Below are 17497 nucleotides of genomic sequence, written 5' to 3' on the forward strand. Positions count from 1 at the left end.
TTCGTTTACTCCAGGGGTCAGCAACCTGCGGCTCTAGAGCCGCATGTGGCTCTTTAGCGCTGTCCTTGTGGCTCCCTGGAGCTTTTTCAAAAATGTTCAAAAAGATGGGGAAGGTTAGTATATATTTTTGTTTTAATATGATATCTATAGGAGGACAAACATTTTAACGTTTTCAAATGCTGTAAAAGTGTGTAGAATTAATATTTAATTTCAACATTTCTGTCAACGAAGATTTGCGTCATATCCTGCGACACAGGTTTCTATCAGCAGGGCGGGATGCCGGGCAGGTGGCTGTTGTAAACAAACCGGGAGAAAATAAAGCATGGAAAACCGTTCACAGATGGTGACTACATGAAGGAGTCATTCATCAGCATATTAAAACACCTATTTGCAGACTTCAAAAACAAAACCAAGATAATACAAAAAATTAAAGATATACCTCTCTCCGCTAAGACTGTGAAGGAAAGGGCTATTAAAATGGCAGGTTACATCACCGATCAGCAAACCAAGGACATTAATTCACTGTCAGCATACTCAATTGCCGGTGATGTGACCGATATTCAATGCGCTTTTATGCAGGTATGTGAACTCTGATGGGCCGCAAGAAGAAATGATCAAATTAATACCACTGAAAGACCAGAGGCTGTGCTGAAGTGTTTAAATGACAACGAAATCAACACCAACCACCTGATTTCAGTGGCTATTTAATCATGAAGGCTCATTATGTATTTGTAGCCAACTTAGTCATTTTTATAGTAGGCTAATATAGCTACTATAGATACATACAGCATGTGTTTGGCTTATATAAGGCTTTACATTTTTTGCGGCTCCAGACATATTTGTTTTTTGTTTTTTTTTGGTCCAATATGGCTCTTTCAACATTTTGGGTTGCCGACCCCTGGTTTACTCAAATAGATTAAGTTCACAGTACTCATTTAGTGTAGTTTTTGAACTTAAATGGTTTGTTGCAATCGGTTTCCTCAAATGGTTTGAGTTACCTTACGTAAAAATTAAGTGAGATTTTCCTCAAAACAAGCAAAATAATCAGGCAATGGGGTAAGCAAAAGAATCTTGTTTGGGTTTGTAATGCAGATATATAGACATTAAACAATACAAAAAATAAAATATTTTTTTTGTAAATGTAAATTAACACTATATCATCTTTAACAAAATAATAAATAATAAAATGTAATATATATTTGGCCCGCCTCCAAAAGTCGTCATTTCTTGTACACAAATGTTTTAATTTCTCATGAAATGCTCCATCACAGGCCCTTAAAACACATGCAAATGATATACCTTCACTTTATTATGGTTAATCTTAGCAGCGACTCTAAAAACCCCTGTGTTTTGTGGCTAAATCCTGCTATGTGATTATGTGCACGTTGCAATATAAATGCTGAAACAATATATTGTACAGCCCTAATATATACTAAAGGTTCAAATAAAAGGAATCTTTCCGACATTGTGCTACAAGTCACTGTTTCCTTATGTGTGTCACTCGCTGAATGTGCTCCATTTACAAACAGCTAAATTCATCCACGTTCTTACAGTAAATGTCAAAATCTTGAAAAAACAAAACAGCAGAGACAAACAAAACAGGAGAAACAGGTGAGACGAGTAAAAAGAGATGACAATGAAAGCTTTAAACTATCTACATTCAAAAAATTCCAAGTGACATTTTTAATTGCTTGTTTCATAAACTGGACATGAAGGGTTTGAGTTCTGAGTGCACATCAGGCCTCAAAACTACACCACAACTAATAAAACTATTTCCTGCTGTCCCAAATGGTTGCTTACACAATGGGAATTCAAAGAACATCTCAGGGCTTATTTAACCATTTAGGACTGTTCCTAAATCAGCCTTCAGTTAGAGGCCCTGGACTGGGACTAACTTCCAACTGTTCTCTGATCAGTGGCAAACACTATTGGTAGTAAGTCACACAATACTAATTAGCAGCAATAGGGGGCCTTGGCCTTCAACCCAGATTGTGAAGCGGGTTTGCTGTTCTGAATTCTAATCTCTTTCCTCTTTGGTATTTGCTTCTGTAAATTTCCACTGGTGAAAGCAGTGAACTGTTAGCTGGAAATAAGAATGAACAAGGGTGTATATACGCATTTCCTCATAACATGATGGTGTACGTGGTGTGTTTCCCTGAACTGTAAAGATTTATTTTTAATTTTTTTTATTTTGCATATATTATATGCATATATTGCCTATAAACTGTTCTGTTGGTGCTGGAGGTCTGAATTTAAACCGGAGCACATGGGGACCTGTGGCAATTGGCACAATGCCTAAAAGTGCAGTTATATTAAGCAAACTAAAATGGCCCACGGTATGATCTCAGAATGCAGGAAAATTAAACACTATAAAACTCTGAGTATAAGTGGAATAATGGGAAGAATTCAAAACATTAAAGGGATACCAGAATAATACATTTTTTAAATCAATTAATCGCCATTCACATGTTCCAAACCACTTTGAGATTTTTTTTTGTTCACTTGATCGAAAAAGAAGATATTTTAAAGAAAGCTGGAACCATTGACTTCCATTGAAGATAAAACAATATGGATGTCAATTGTTACACGTTTCAAGCTTTCTTCAAAATAACTCATAAGATATGGAACAACTTGAGAGTAAATGGTAACTACATTTCCATTTTGGGTGAACTATCCCTTTAAAACTTCATAATAGTCATGTGGAAACATAACCTGAAATTTCTAGTACACACAAAAGCCCCTTTCACACAGTGATACCGGTAAATATCTGGAAAATTTCCGGAACGACTTTACCGGTATATTGAAAAAAGCGCTGTTCACACAGGCGAGGACGTTACGGAAATTTTCCGGAAAAGAGCATTCACACATCCATTCCAAAATACCGGTAAATTCTGACATCATTCACCACAAATGAGCTTTAAACGGCTGCGCTTGTATTTGTAAACATTTGACTAAATTACAAACTCTGTGGATGATCAATATTGTGAACAACTTTCGCAGGATCACTTTCGCATGTCGAGATGTTCATAATTGTGCAGGCGCTCATAGGCGCACGCAAAGCTTGAAGGTAAACAAACAATGGCTTATCGTAAGCATCTCATCGATGATTATTTACACAGTTGGCATTAAGAAGAACATATAAACGTGATCTGACTAACTTCTAGCAGCTAAATGTGTCTGGAAAAATATTCAAAGGCTTTTATCCTCACAAACCGCGCGGACGTAAATGCGTCTGACTGTTGTGATTGGCTAAAGCAGACGTCTCACGTCAGCACGTTCTAGACGTGCACGCGCTTATTACGGGAATCTTCCTTCTGCATTCACACAGCGCAGCATTCCGGGAAATTGCCGGTAATGTTACAACTTCTCTTTCCGGAAAATAGCCAGAACGAATTTACCGGTATTTTCAAAAAGGACCTGTTCACACATACAACCTTTCCGGAAAATTGCCGGCAATTTTCCGGAAAGGTCTGTATGTGTGAAAGGGGCTAAAGACGCACACACACATTCTTCTGGTGCAAATGCAGGCCTGTAGCCAGCCTATTGAAAGGAATGGTTCTTTTTTTCTCAAAAAGTGGACCTTTTTGCCGTTATACACCTCATTTTCTATTCAATTTTGAGGTTTAAATACTGCATTTTACTGACATTTTAAGCACTGTTTTTTTTTGCTGAATTGGCTTGTCAGATGGTGACTTTTTGATGCAACAAATTTATTCCATACATTTTTGTCAAAGTGCTTACCATACAGTTTTACCATGAATTGTATATTTACAAATTTGCATTAAAACTCAGTTATTACAGTATTATAAATTAAGCAATGAGCTTAAAATTCAAAGAAAACATGGATTCAGTACTGTATATAAAATCAACAATAACATAACTGCACGTATAAAGCCTGTGCATTAAAGAGAATAATATTTAGACAACTTTAGTGCTGATATATTATTGAATATATTATTTCAAATGGTGTCAGACTTTAATTTATTTAGGTGTTTACAGTGTAACTGATACACTAATAATATTGATTCAGAACCGTTTATAAAATCAAGGGCATAACTGTAAAAACACAGCTTGTGCATCATAAAGAAAAATAATCTGAAAATTTTACAGTTGATTTGAATATTTTATCTCAAATTATGTCAGAGTGTAATTGACTTAAACCATTTTACATTAAAAGTTACTTTAAAACTATTATAAAATAAATAAAGTGCTAATTCCAAAAGTCTTGTGCAATAAGCAGAATGTTTTTGTAAACATTTTGGTACTGTCTTAGTGTATAATTTCACATGGTTGAATTGTTTAATTAATTGGTGATTTTTTAATGGAGAAATTAAGCTTTGTGCAACATAAAGGGCACATATTTATGTCTAGCTGACACATTTTGGGCTCACACTATAACAGGAGCAAAGAATTTAATTGGTTTGAAACAGAATGTCTCATGAATGTCAAACGTAAAACTGACTATACCGCGGTTGTATACCGGCCAAATTTTGGACCTTTGTCAGTCAGAGAGGGGTAGGTCTTTCGAAATACCCGAACCCCCCTCTATCTACAGGCCCGAAATCTATGAATGCTAGTGTGTGTTTCCAATCTAACAGCAAGCGACGCGTTTACAAAAAGAGCTATAATCCCATCAGTAATTTGGGTGTTTCAATCATTTCTTTGAATGGTCACTGATCAAATTAATCATTCATGTTTTGGACTTCAATAAAACATTTGCAATTAATCAGCCTAGAATAACACTTTCCGTCTCAGTTATTCAACCACACAAGGGAAAATCTATCGCCTTACTTTTTTATGAACACGAATAGTGAGAATGTCGTCCTCATACTTTATTGAACACTAGCAAGCTCCTGCGTGAAAGAGGAGGAGGAGGGTGAGAAAGAGGGCGTGCTGTTCAGATAAGCTATTTAAAGCCGACCGTCCCGTGCGCTCAGACCTGAAGCTTTTCCATCTTGTCATTGCTGAACGAGTCTCTCTACATCACTAGTGAACTATCAGTGAGTTTCATCTGTCGCAGGACCCTTGGAGGAATTTGAAGAAGATCCTCTGCGCTTTACAGTGCCAAAGAACGCTCGTCTTAAGAGAATAACCGGTGAGTCAATCTAATTAGCATATAGGCTACGTTAATAATAATGTTTCATATTTGTAGTAGCACTACACATTGAATTAGCGTGTGCACATTTCAAAGTAAATTTTAGTAGATTCACAGTTAGTAAAATAATGTTTAAATGCACTGGAGGTGTGTCAAGGTGGGAGTGTCTATCAGTAATGTTCAACTAGCGGTGGATGTTGTTAAACAAATTGTTCTCGTTGGCCTAATTGGAAAACCATGTAAAACATACGACAAAAACTTTACAGTAAAACGTTCATTTAATATTGTTCCAGTGAACTTTTATATTAAATATATGTTCTCAATAAACACATTTCACTGCAAAACTATTACTTATTTGTTTATGTTTAGTTATTTCACTTTAAAGGTAATGACAAAAAAAAATTTTTTTTTTTGCACTAATTGTAATTCTTATTGAAACTACACACAACAGTCTGATAAAAAGGCTCATTTTAGACGAAAATTTCAAACGGCACTTGCAGGTTTTTGCATTAAAACTCTTTATATAGGCCAATAGTAAACAACGTGAGCTGCTTATGAAGCAAACTGGTTGTGTGACATTGTGTAGGCTAGTGTAGGACTATGCAGCAGTTTTTATTTGTGTAGAATCATTTTCTGTTTATAGTTGTTTATATATTGCGACTTGGGCTATTTCTAGGATATAGAAAATATAGCCTAGGCTACCACAATAACAATGATTGAACTGTATTCAATCATTGTATCTGATATATTGGTTACCCTAAGGGTGTAAATGCATTATTAAAGCAATAAATCAATCCACATATACTTTATCAACGATCATAATCTTCAGTAATATTTGCTCTTTAGTTCATCACTTGGCAAACTTAACAGCAATAAGGTGTCGTTAAGCTCTGCTGCTCAGGTTGGCTCTTTCTCTTTTGGTGTAAGAGATTTACCTTTCTTCTGAACTCTGGCTGATCTCTACTCTTAAGATTTTATGTAACGTACTTTTCTGCGAACGAGGCGTCTGGACCACAAATAACTCTGATACATGCATATAGAAAATAGAGTCTGTAAACATCCTTCCGTGATTAATCATTTAAATGCATTTGCTTGTACACAGTTCAGCCCCCCTCTCCCCTGTAGCCCAAGTGGACCACCGCGCGCCAGAACGTCACGTACTGCACATCCGCACAAAACAAGCCTCAATGGGAAAGCGCGTGAGCGCGCGCAGGCAGACGGGCACGTGGGGGTTGGAGGCAAAAATACCCTTAGAAACATCCTTTCAAACAATCCACACACACAAAAATGTCATCTTTAATCTGGGTAATTTTACATTTAAGTAAGCCTCAAAAGTGTATATGTTGTTTTCAATAATTATAGACTGAAACAAGCCAGCGGCGTCTTATGTAGCTATAGTTAGATTTAGGTTATTAAAGTCTAATAGTCTACATTGTTGTTATATAGATACTTATACAAATATACTGAAAATAAACGGATAATCAATCATACTAACACTTAAATCTTGCTTTAGAAAATAAATTATTCCTAATAATTGCAGTATAATATATCTCTCTGACATGAATAGTGTGTATTCACAGACTATCCATCATTGCAATTCAGATGGAACAAAATCCACCTCTGAAGGGCACATATGCTCAAAACTGTCCACTTCAGAGAGCCCTTCAGATTCTGAAGAGTACAAACAATGGACATTTTTTCCCATGATTCTTTGCAAATATTTGATTTGTTAGGCAGTGCAGTTTTAGTTCTTATACTCTAGAGAAGAAACACTTTGAAGGGATTAGAGCATAGGGATGGAACAAAGCTCTCATCTCCTCCAAGCATCCAGCATAAAACAGAATATACTTTTCCATCGTGACATCCATTAATTTGAAATTGCTTTGTGAACAAGAAAATGCATAGTGCAGGGCTTGATTTTATCCTTCGGGAATTGGCTGGATTGTATGGAGGACCAAATAATAAATAAATAAATAAATAAATAAAATAAATATGCAAATAAATAAATAAATTAATTAATTAATAAATTCTTGCATAAATAAAATAAGAAATAAATAAATTAGTAAATAAATTCACAAATTCCTGCACAAATAGAACACTACTAATACATTTGTTTATAAATAAATAAGTAAATATATATATATATATATATATATATATATATATATATATATATATATATATATATATATATAAATAAAACAAATAAATAAGTATGAAAATAAATAAATGGGTAAAAAAATGTAACAAATCCCTGTATAAATAAAACAATAAACAAATATACAAATAAATAAATTAATGTAGCCTATATGAAATCCACAAAGTTACTGCATAAATAAATTTATAAATAATTAATAATGCGGGCAGGTAATCAATTAAATCGAGGGCAGTATTTATGCCATCATTGGTTGATCTTTATAAAAATTTTGCATTCGATTTATTTTGACTGGCTTCTGATGATTGACAGAGAGCCTTTCATTAGCATGTTAAATTGAAAAAGGAAATACGCAACTACATTCAAGAATGAATAAACATTTGAAAGGGGGGTCAAATAAACTTTCAGTATAGCATTTCCGTATTCTCCCAACATTCGTGTAATTTAATTATTTACCTGCCCGTACTATTAATTATGTATTTATTTATGCAGGAATTTGTGGATTTTTATATACATTCATTTATTTATTTGCATAATTATTTATTTCTTGCTTTGTTTATGCAGAAATTTATGCATTTATTTATTCACTTATTTATATATTTGCAGTTTTTTTTTATTGTTTTTGCAGGTTTCGTCATCCATAGGATTGTTGTCATTTGTTACAGTGTAAACCCAAAAGGTTAAAGTAACTTAAACCATTTGAGGAAACTGATTGCAACAAACCATTTAAGTTCAAAATCTAACTAATTCTAATGAGTGCTGTGAACCTAATCCATTTGAGTAAACGAAGCAATTTGAGCACAGCAAAACCCAATAAATGAAGAGAACTCAAACCAACCGAGTACTGTAAAACCCAATAAGTTGTCAACTCAAACCGCTTGAGAAAACAGATTGCTACAAACTATTTGAGTTCAAAAACTATTCTATATGAATACTGTGAACTTACTCCATTTAAGTTGGAGTAATGAGGTATTTAATTAGCTCATGTTCAAAACTCTTTTCAAATGAGTAGAATTACTACACTCATTTCACTTGATAAAGTTGACTGTTGGGTTTTACAGTATACAGGTGTAAATTCCATTTTGTCCAAGTACAAATGTCATGAGAAAAGAATTGTCATTGCATGAGGAAGAAGTTTCATGATGACTTTAAAGCACGCACAAGCGTGCTGAAAGAAAGACAGTGTGGTTGAAATGAGAGGAAAGGCATTCAAACCTCTGGAATTCCATGCAATTCCAAGAATACTTCGCAATTTAAAAAATGCATTGCATTTCAATTCACTAGAAATGAATCTGACAGCCTTAGTTTATTTTAGAGGGTGTGGAAGTGAATACATGCATAGTCTTATTCTGAGAAAAGAGGCTAAGATGTAGGAGGTAAAGGGAAGTGTCGTAACTATAGATTACTCCACTAAGCAGCAATCCTCCAGAGTGTCCTTCACTTATAAGAGACAAAACACAGACATACAGATTCACAAACACAAAGCTCACCATGTTTAGTAAATGATGAGGAGCAAGCCATCATGCTAGGTCACCAGTCTAGGTTAAACACCCTATATGGATTTGTTTATGTGTTTGTGGCTACAAGAGTTTGTTTTGTGGTGCATGAAGAAGCGTATGTTCACGTCATTATAGCAAACAACTTCAAATTGTACACCTCTTACATAACTTCTCAAAATGAAGGCAAGGATGCTTTCAAAAATAAAAACCAAGAGGAAAGGCTGAATTTTCTCCACTCCTATACCTCCTCACCCACTTTTTTCCTAGGACTTGTTTCACCAAAAACTGAAAAACAAAGCAGATCAGAACAAAACCTAAAATTCCTCTTCCATATTGATTGAGTTATGAATATGACTGAAAAGAGAAAGAGAAAGAGAGAGAAAGACGATACAGAAAATGTACAGCATATGACTGGCACAATAAATGATGGAAAGCTCACATGGGTGTGTGCATTTACTAGAACCAAGGGAAAGCTAATAAGAAAAACATTTCAGTAAAAAATGTTTTGCACAGAATGTTCCCCACAAAAGCTTGAAGGGTCTTGTGGTCTGATGCAATGAATGATGGAAACCATCTGCAGTAGAAATGATTTTATCTACGGTACTAAAATCAGAATCAGAGCTTTATTGTCAGGTATGTTCAGACATATGAAGAGTTTGTTTTCAGGACAGGGCTTCTACAGTGCAAGTTATAGAAACAAGACAAAAGAACAGATAATAAGTGTGGTTTATTCATAAACTAATTTCGAGAGGATCACGTGCTTATAATCAACACGGCTGGCTCCTTATTAGCTCCGTAATCAGCCCTATTAGATGATTACGGAAGCATTATAAATAACCTGAGTTTATCACTCCAGTTATCTTCGTCTTGAAGCTCCCCCCTTTCCACCCCTTCATCCTCCTCCTTTCCTGATTGGGCGACACGGTGGCCCAGTGGCTAGCACTGTTGCCTCACAGCAAGAACACCGCCAGTCCAACCTTTCGGGCCGGTCGGTGTTTCTGTGCGGAGTTTGCATGATCTCCCCGTGTTCGCGTGGGTTTCCCCCGGGTTCCCCGGTTTCCTCCCACCGTCCAAAACATGAACCATAGCCAAATCGACTAAAACAAATTATCACCCAATACAACCTCAGTTCACACTTCTCACGGTGACAAGCAGGGGAGTTTTCGAGACCTACCTGACCTCGAACTCCCCTCTCGCCCTTCTAACGAGAGGGAGCCCCGGGCTCAAGGATATTACGAGCTCAGGGCTCTCTCCCGGGACAGCATGCCAAATACGCTTTATTGATTATCAGCTAAGTGTGAACTCTTGAAACATATTTTAAAAATAGAAGTATTGACTTCAAATATACAAACTGACGAGTGTATGAACAGGTATATTACTATATACAACTTAATACACGTGAAACGTAGCTCGGGGGTCACTCCGTCAAAATGCATAGGTGGTGTTGTGGAGCTATTTTGCCACACCCACTTCCGAAAGCTAAAAAAAAATTATTTTCCACTTTGAGCGCGTATGCAAAGCTTTGTGAGTTTTCGAGTACGTTTAGACCCTCAAAAATGTGATTAATTCTAGAGAATAATAATAAAAATAAATGTAGAAATGGGCCTACGCACTGTAGATGCTCAGTCCCTAATGTATGTGCAAATTTGCATGTAATGCAGGGTGCGAATTACAGGGAGGTTTGGGGTGGGATTGACCCCCTAATTAATGCATGATCCCCCCTGAAGGACATCAAAACAATATGTATGTGGGGTCAGCCCTTGAAGAAATAGCTTACTTCATTATTAGCTTTCTTAAATAGTAATAATTAAAATTGTATAATATAAATATACAATTAACCCTCTCCCATCCCCCCACATAACGGTTCATGCCACTGTGATGCATTCAACCGTGCCAATCAATGTTAGAAAAAATATCATTTAACAGTCTGAAACTGGCAGGTCTAGAGCACATATTCACAAAACATATTTCTTGTAAAATAGGTGTTTATATCGGCATGTAGCCTGAAAAAAATGAGACACATAATTTAACCTACAGTAACCTCTAAAATAGTCAATAGTTACTAAGTATTCTTTAAAACATTGAAAATGTATACATTTTATTGAAAATTAGAATTTAAATACATTCATAAATTTGATTCACTGAAGCATATATTACCAAACTACTACTTAAAAAGTTGACCCCCCAATCTTCAATGTATAATTCGTAAACTGATCTAAAGTATTTTGTAAATAAATAAGTGTATATAAAAAGTAGTGATGTTTAATTCACAATTACTATCATAAAGTGATCATGAGATGGATTGCCTGAAGGAAATATTTAAATGGTACTACTTTTGAAATCCGAATTATTAAACCCCCTTTAAAAAAATTTTTTCTTTTAAAAATATTTTTGAAATGATGTTCAACAGAGCAAGAAAGTTTTCACAGTATGTCTGATAATATTTATATAAATTTATATTTATTATATTTTTATTTTTTTAAAAACCAAATTAAGGTCAAAATTATTAGCCCCTTTAAACTATATATTTTTTGATAGTCTACAGAACAAACCATCATTATACAATAACTTACCTAATTACCCCAACCTGCCTAGTTAACCTAATTAACCTAATTAAGCATTTAACTGTCACTTTAAGCTGTATAGAAGTGTCTTGAAAAATCTCTAGTCTAGTTTTTTTCACAGTACACAGCATTTGTTTTCATGAACATTTAAAACAGAAAAGCACACATATATGTGCTGTATGTGAAATAATGAGCTGTTCTGACTCTTACACAATTCTCAAAAGTTTAGCTCAGCGCCATTTATTTACAGATCATATTTCATCATCTTCTCAAACATTCATTCATTCATTTTCTTTTCGGCTTAGTCCCTTTATTAATCTGGGGTCGCCACAGCGGAATGAACCGCCAACTTATCCAGCATATGTTTTACTCAGTGAATGCCCTACCAGCTGCAACCCATCACTGGGAAACACCCATACACACTCATTAACACACATACACTACAGCCAATTTAGCATATATTTAATTCACCTAAAGCACATGTCTTTGGACTTGAGGGGGAAACCGGAGCACCCGAAGGAAATCCATGTGAACATGGGGAGAACATGCAAACTCCACACAGAAATGCCAGCTGACCCAGCCGAGGCTTAAATCAGCGACCTTCTTGCAGTGAGGCGATTGTGCTATCGACTGCGCCAACATGTCACCCTTCTCAAACATCAGCAATGTTGTTGTTTTTTATTTTTTAATAATAATACAAATTTTGCATGATCAGTCTTCACATGCACAGTCAAGTTAAGCAAGCTAAGAAAAATATGACCAAATTCCTCTGATTTTTGATTCACCACAGAAATTATCTGGAGAAATGGGTGTGGAACGAGTTTTATCTATGAAAGTAAACTTCTACATATCTGTGGCATGTGGTGACATGGTTCTGTGGTTCGAGTTCTGCTGGAAAACAATATGTGTGTGTTTCTATGCGAGACATGTAAGAGCCATCCCCACAGCATGTCCCAATTTTTTTGTTTTTAACATTATGCCTTGCATTGTAAGTCTGACAATGATCTCATGAGCTATTACGCAAGCTTGCTTTCCCACATCTCTTTTTCCATGTTTTTTTTATTAATGTGCAAACTGGCAACCAAGAATATACATGCAATAAATATCACTTTAGTTTCTGGGGCAGTCTGGATGAGCAGTGTAAAAGCCAAGTCATTAAGAATTAATCATTAACCCTGCATACTACAAACCAAAGGCCAGCAAAACCTGGGAAAAACTGATAAGAGAAACATTGGCCACTCAGATACACACGCATACACAATTCCTAAGAAACTACATTGTTTTCTTCTCCCTTTTAGTCTTGTAGCTAAATTTCTGCACTTAGTGAGCACATCGTATTTAACAGCTGCAGGGCACGAATCTCCTAGAACACAAATTTATAAGTGAATTATGATTAATACGCTTAGCAGCCACTGTCAAAGGTGATTTAGTAGCCAGGTGCACTGGCAAATACAGCCAGCATGGCAAAACTGGCCCTCTACATCATGGAACTTGACCTGGTGTGTAAAAGCCAATCAAGGATTTATTAGATCGGATGACTCCGTTCAGTCTCTCCACTGACGTCGCTGTATGGGATTAGACAGCGGAGCAGAGGTCTGCATAAACAAACACACATACATGCATACATACATACATACATACATACATACATACATGCATGCATACATGGGTTCTCATATTTTATAATGAGATACATATATATTACAATACATACATGTATATTACAGGCTGTATGCTCCAACTCAACCCATAAAAATCTCACAGGAGAGATTCTTCAGTTTCACATTTTCCAAAATATCTTAGTTCCGTTTTAAATTTTGAGAATTCCCTCACGGGCACCAAAAATATACCCACATGTGCATTTGGTTCTCACAACATGATGAATGCCAAGAAGACCACACACACCTGACATTATACAGTACACCACGAAACTCAGTGTTGTTTGGAAATTTAGGAAGAACTATTAAGTTTAATAAACAGCTCTGCTCCTTTACCTTTATGACCAGCACCAGAAGCGAAAAATCGATACTTCCTTCCAGACGACAGATTGTATCAAACAGGTCCAGAGTCTGCTCATCTAACAGGTGTTTCTCTTGTCTTCTAGCGCCCTCTGCTGATATGGGTGTAAAAATGCTCCAGTGCTTTCCCTTCTACAGACGCTGCAAGGAGAGGTGCAAAAGACAGTGCCCTCCTGAGACTGGTGAGACATGTTTTATGTTACCTATACTATTATGTTATCAAACTATATAATAGAAAGGTGTTTGGATAAATCTACAAACCAGAACCTGGCCAATTTATGATTGACATGAAAATTCAAGCTGTTAAAACAGTGACCTGTTTTGTGGTTTTGCTATCTGTTTTAGATAGTAATTTACACAGCATCTAAAAACAATTCCAACACCGAGTCTTTTTAAGAAGCCTCATGCTCGTCATTTGATGGTCAACTATTGCTGTAGCCACTAAGATAACAGCTGAAAAACAGCATTCACGCACAGTCAGACCCGATTATCTTTTAATCTTTTCCTGTTTGAAAATAATAAATTAATAAATAATTTTATTTGAAGTAAAATAAAAGGGTGTAAATATTTCCATTTACATTGTATATGTTATATTACATTTTTTGTTTCATTATATATTTCATTTGTAAATATTTTTGGTGTTTTTAAGCTCAACAATGATGCTATTATAAAATGAAATTAATAATTTTAGTCAAAAAGGCTGTTGTAAAATGATTCATGTGACAATTAAGACAAACTGTTACAAAATGTCTGCTTGAACTTTCTTTAAGTGATTTTTGTAAACTCTAATTTTCTACAAAAATATAAACAAAAGTTCAATAAACCCTAAAAAAAAAAAAAAAAAAAAAAAAAAAAAATACATATATATATATGTAAAATACATATATATATATATATATATATATATATGAGCAATATCACATTATTTGAAGTACAATATGGCTGTATATCAGGGTAGGAGGCGTGCCTTAGTGTTCCAACAGTGACGATATACAGCCATATCGCATTGCTACTCCTGTGATATTGCGTTTATAAAACAGTTTGACGGCATAATCGTGAATATAAAAAAGAAAATCAAACATGGAGAGTCTAAAAACCCTTTTGTATGAGGAACTACTTTCTTCCGCCATTCATTCACACATGCAGCTGACGTCAGAACAGCGGAAACTGTTACTAATTGACACGTCATTTTAGAGCTAGTATTTGAATGATTCTCTAGCGTATATCTACAGGTGATTTTGCTCACATTTTAATATTATAAGGCTGAACGGCATGAAATACCATCAGTCTAAAGAGATTGCCCAGTATTTCTCTGTTCAAATCGAGAGATCACAATAATTAACCCCGAAAAAGCCAAACGGACACTTATACACTTACAATACACTATAATTATATGGTATAAATACAGCACTACAACATACAAAAGAGAGAAATTGACTTGGAATGTCACTTACTAGTTGTAGAATGATTTGATCAGCTGTAGTTAGAAATAACTTTGGGTTTTTCCTCCTAAGGGCTTATTATGCAGCCTCTCTTGGCATCTTGTGGATGGACAATGTCAACCATCTTTGCTCTGCTCAGTATGACAGGCTGATGGATGCTGATGCCTTGCATCTCAGAAAATATAAATATTTAAAATAGGCACTGTCCTTAAAAATGTACTGTATAGATGCAATCTAAACAACTACATTCTTGCCTAAAAAAAGCTTAAAAGTACATTATGTTGTCCAACAGCCGCAATATTTGTCAAAATGTAGTAAGGTCTGCAGTCACTCTGAGGGGTGGAGTAATACAGTAAAGAGTGAGGAGGCTGTTTGAGTGCTGGTATTGCAGAATATCAGTCAATCAGATTCGAGATATATATATATATATATATATATATATATATATATATATATATATATATATATATATATAAATAATGTTCTTCATTTTTAAATAAACTAATTACCTATTACTCTTTCCTATCCATGTGTTCAGCTGTAGTGAGTGAAGAGTTGAAGCCCCGTCTGTGCTCCACCACGTCCTGGGGCAGTGAAGGGGACAGCAGCAGCGGCATCAGCTGCCCACAGGCCTACTTCTCCCACAAAGCCCGGCTCTCACTGCGGCACCAGATGGACAGTAACATCAATGCAGTGGACGCCACATACTAACATTGCCCTGCAAGCGGTTTCTGGAGAATCCTTAAAAATAGACTTCCGACATACAGCTGCCATCCAGCTTCAATCTCTTTCTGGAGAGCATTTGAGGGGAAACTGGAGGATCATAAGCCAAGCACAAGGAAAGCGTGCCTCTCCTTGGATGGACACTCGTGAGGGTCAGCTGTATGTACTGCCACAACGAGTGTTTGAATTTCTCTAACACAATGGTACAGCTGAGTGCTCTTTGGTGAAAGAGGAATTTGCTAAACACTCTTGATGTTGAGAGAATTGAGAGATGTTTACATGATCACCAGCAAGTGCTTTTTGTCTAGCCTGCAGCATCTGTTGTACTCGGTTTGCTATATGAGCATCTATGTGAGGAGGACGCTTCTGGTAGCTTTTCTGACCACACACTGACAATTATGCCAGTTTTGAGTCAGATATGCATTTGTTCAGTGGTTTACCCATTAATACACTTGTGAAAAATCAACGCTGATGTTTCATACGACACAGAAAGCAGGTTTACTATAGCCTTTTTGTTCACTTTTTAAGTGAGTGCCATTTTCTTGACCCAACAAATTATACAGTATATTGAGACCCATTAACAGTGTGCACAGTAGGCATTGGCCAGTGTATGATTCTGACGGTATGATAACTTTGGATAAAAATAACACAATTTTTCCCAGTTGAACACAATATATTTGATTTTGGGAAACATTTGTAATATTTTGGAGCAGTAAACATGTCAGGCTAAATAATTAAAATAAGTCATTGACTTCTGCTGTCTTGATTTGTTTTAAAAACACAGAATTCTTTACAATTAAAAAAGGCCTCTTTGGATATCTTGGATACTGTCGTCCTTAAAATCTAAACAAAAAAAATCTTATAATCATAAACCTTAGGAACGGTATAGCAGAAAATGTTGGCGGTTTTAAATCATTGACTTTTCCAAACTGCAGTATACCTATAAAACAGTTATCGACCCATGCCTAGCGCACAGCTCAGAGTATAAAATCTCAAATAAATAAAAATCACTGTTCATGAATGCATTAATTTAAGGTGTTTTCAGAATATACATTACCGGTCAATAGATTGGGCTCTTTTTTTAATGTTTTTTTTTTAGAAATATATTCTGTTCATCAAGATTAAACACAAAAGGGGTGTTAAATATTTCTAAAACAAATTAAATAACTGCTTTCTTATTGTATGTAGTTTCAAATAAGATGATTACTCCAGTCATCATTGCTTTTATTACAATTACCATTACATTTATATTAATAAGATTAATTAATATTAGAGGGATTTCTGAAGGATCATGTGACTCTTAAGAGTGGAGTAATGAAGCTGAAAATTCATCTTTAAAACCACTGGAATAAATGATTAAATTAAATGATAAACTACTTTTGAACGGTTATTTTAAAGTGCAATTACAGTTCACAATTTTACAATTTATACTGTATTTTTGATTAAATAAATGCAGTCTTGGTGAGCAGGAGAAGCTTATTTTAAAACAATCTCACTGACCCCAAAATTTTGACCAGTGGTGTTTATGTTTTTAAAGTAATTTTTTCTGACTTAAATCTCACAATTAAATCCACTGATATGAAGATGATTGAAATATTATTTTGTCTACTTTCTATTGCATGTTTAAACTGAGTGACATAAATCAAGTTTTTTTTTTTTTTTGTCATGATCCACTCATTGCTTTTTTTCTTACATGCTAATGTCATGGATTTGACTGTCTTTGTCTTTGCACATGTATTAAGTGTTTGTTTGTTTAGATGTTAAACCTAACCCTGAAAAGAAAACTTACACTGTTACACCTTAAGTCATAATTACTATAAAAGAGAAAATATTTTTTGTATGTTTTGTATAAAAGGTGCAATTTTCTAAAAAAAATACTTGTAATCATTTAAAATGACAGTGAACTAAATACATAACATAAAATCGCAGATGTACTTTTGATTTAACTGATTTTCACACAACAATAAATCTTTTTGAAAAAGAAACAACCGTGTATTCATA

The 17497-nt window shown here is 35.1% G+C and overlaps 2 long non-coding RNA genes across 2 annotated transcripts; one reads left to right on the forward strand and one right to left on the reverse strand.

Moving 5' to 3' along the window:
• Positions 1-4941: 4941 nt before the first annotated feature.
• Positions 4942-17481, forward strand: si:dkey-85k7.7. The gene is given in 3 exon segments (NR_125779.1): positions 4942-5095; positions 13418-13513; positions 15312-17481. It is a non-coding gene; the product is annotated as a si:dkey-85k7.7 (long non-coding RNA).
• LOC147835965 (uncharacterized) lies at positions 12355-13367 on the reverse strand. Its single transcript, XR_015495561.2, has 2 exons — positions 13308-13367; positions 12355-12908 (listed from the first exon to the last, which is right to left on the reverse strand). It is a non-coding gene; the product is annotated as an uncharacterized LOC147835965 (long non-coding RNA).
• Positions 17482-17497: the final 16 nt, after the last annotated feature.

Source organism: Danio rerio, chromosome 7, assembly GCF_052040795.2.
Source record: "Danio rerio strain M-AB ecotype USA chromosome 7, GRCz13ab, whole genome shotgun sequence".
NCBI lineage: Eukaryota > Metazoa > Chordata > Actinopteri > Cypriniformes > Danionidae > Danio > Danio rerio.